Raw genomic sequence first — 2,843 nt, forward strand, 5'->3', positions numbered from 1 at the left:
TCCAAATCTACTCTTTATTAGTCTCCGGATTCCTATGTCATCTCTGCGCAGCCTCTTTTCCAGATTCCTGAACCCTTCTTGATGCTGGGACATGAACCCCGACAAGGAAGGATTCTTACATTTATTATTTTAAAACTGCTGGATGGTTTCCTGAAGTTAGGAAGACTGGAGAAGAGCATATTTAGGGGAGGAGGGTGTTAATTGAATTGCAAGAGTTAGGTTGGGGACATTGTGATGAATATTGATTGGGGGACATTGTGGTGGATACTGAGATTCACCCCCCAGCACCCCCTTCAGTGAAGGACTATTGCTCCAGCTGGTGAGAGCTCTATCAGAAGACAGCCTTCAGCTGTCCTCTCAGAAGGCCACCTCACACAATGTCATGGTGTGTGTGTGTTGTGTGTGGTGTGTGTGTGTGTGTGTGGTATGTGTGTATGTGGTGTGTGTGTGTGGTATGTGTGTGGTGTGTGTGTGTGTGGAGTCCACCCCCTCACATTCCCAGTCATCACGTGTGCACTCCTGCCTGACCTCCCCTCTCCCACAGTGCCACGCCTGCCAGGTCTGTGTGTATGAACACCTTACACCTTCTTGCCCCTGCAGCTCCCTCACACCATTCATTCTGCGCTGGTTCCATGGTGACCTAGGTGGCTGCCTCCTTGGCCTGCTGCCCACCCACGACGACCTCTCACAGGTAACTACCCTTCAGGGATGATGGCCACGTGGGCTTTGCCAGCGAGTGAGTGGTCGCGTGTTTTCCGGTCATGTGTCGATGTGGGGCAGCACGCCTCCTGCCCAAGTCTGGCCTTGAACTCTCCAGGCCACTACAGTGTCCCTAGAACAGGATCTCCCGGGGTGGACCACACCCTGACTTCCACTCACGCCACCGGGCATGGGGTGTGGGCTGGTCTCCGTCACCCAGGTCCCACTCTCACCACTGAAGCGTCTGCACAGATGATTCTTATTCCTGCCGCATAGGAAGAGATATTTTTATCTTTATTCTAGAGCAGGAGGAGGTGGCAATAGCCTGCTCAGTCCCAGGGTTGTTTCCCTGCTCCCCCGTGGTATTTTTAAAACACATTTCCATTTACCTTCAGCTCACTCTTGAATATTCAACTAATCATTCCCTCAATGCCAGGAAGAGGAGCGTAAATAAGCCACATTCCTCGTCACCAGCATCAATACATCTAAACCCTGCTCATACTTACGTTCTGCCCACTTTCCCTCTCAGACACTGTGAGGAGACGACCAACTCCCCGTGCTGCCAGAGGGGCTCCTGGGGGCGTGACCACCCCCCAATTACCCTCCACCTCTAGATTTATGTCCAGTCCCTAAGCTCCGGGGCAGCGATTTCAACCATGTGGTGCAAGAATGTTTACAACATGTGGGACCTGACTATTGCGTCAGGGGCACTGGCCTCTTTTCCCAGATGGTCAAATTAAAAGAAATGACAGTAGCTGTCCAGTGTGAAGGAATCAAAATTATACCTATTTTTGGTTAGACTGCCAAAAAGTCCATTTTTGATGCGCCACAGACCTTTAGTGACTGTGCCATCGCTTATGTGCCCTGAGATGGAAGAGGTGGGACGGGCTGCTGTGGACTGATGTCGGGGAGCTGACCGGGCGCTGGGGAGGCTAGGGCCCAGCCTCCCGCCCCCGCTGCTGACCTCGTCCACTGCGGAGCCTGAAGGCTGGGTGCAGCCTGGCCAGCGGCTCCTCTCCCCAGCCTTTCTCCTCGTTAGGAACCTCAGGGCCATAGCCAGGCCACTTGCATCTGCACCAGCTCAGTCTGCGTGTCCGGCAGCAGCACGGCCACCACCACACGCTTTCCCACGCTGGTGCAGCTGGAGCAGCAGGGAGGGGCACCATTCCAGGTGCTGGGTGACAACGCCAAGCAGCCCTACTGGTTCCACACGGAGCACCTCAAGAGCGCGAAGACGGTTCACCTCGAGGAGTGGCTGGTGGAAGCGATCTTCGGCCCGGCGGAGAGCACATTCCGCATCGAGTGTGTGTCGAGTGTGTGTCGCAGACCCTGCTTCGCATTAACCAGTGGGACCCCGAAGGCGAGGCTGAGATCCTGATCCTTGGCCGGCCTTCTTACCAAAAGGATGTCCAAGATGATCATGAACTTGGCTCACTATCACCACCAACTCCGGGCACAAGGTTCGCTGAAGAGCGCTGCCCAGCAGGCCGAGCCGCGGAACTTCGCTGCAGTCTCGGTGGCTGGGCTCCAGGCCTCCCCGATGCTGTCCGGGAGAAGGCGACCCAGCGGTCCCCCGTCTGGGAGGCGGCGACCCAGCTGTTTCCCAACACAGTCTAGGAGGTGGCGACCCAGAGCTCCCCCAACACTACCCAGAGCCCGGTTCCCAGGTTATGAAGGCAAAAATAAAAAAAAATTAAAAAATTAAAAAAAACCCTCAGGGATCGCACTTAACGCCCTGTCCCCCATCACCGAAGGGCACCCATGCCGCCCTGAGTCAGCGCCATGGCGTCTCCTGTTTGCTGTCAATTCAACGACAGGTGCCAAGCCACAGCCAACGGGCACTGCCTGTGTCTCGCCCCAGCTCACCTCTGTTTCAGAGATGGGAGAAGGCACTGGGGGAGGACGGGGAGCGTGTTCTGAGGTGCCAGCCCACGAAGTTGACATCACTGAGCAGGCAGGGCCTGGATGCTCTGAAAACAGGATCGAGTGGCCTCCTGCTGCCAGAAATAACACCAGGAAAAATGGCTCGGGCTCAAGTGCCCGTCCAGAAGCCCTTCCTGACCCGGCCCTGGGGGCTGGTGGGAGGGCCCTCGGCACTTGCAGCCGCGCCCTCAGGTCCACGCTGAGCGCCTCTGCGCTGCCTG

General features: G+C 56.2%; 1 pseudogene; it reads left to right on the forward strand.

The window, feature by feature from the left end:
- The window catches only part of LOC102775418, a 67,999-nt pseudogene that overhangs the window by 64,015 nt on the left and 1,141 nt on the right, over positions 1-2,843 (forward strand).

This window comes from Myotis davidii, unplaced genomic scaffold (assembly GCF_000327345.1).
Source record: "Myotis davidii unplaced genomic scaffold, ASM32734v1 scaffold614, whole genome shotgun sequence".
Lineage (NCBI taxonomy): Eukaryota > Metazoa > Chordata > Mammalia > Chiroptera > Vespertilionidae > Myotis > Myotis davidii.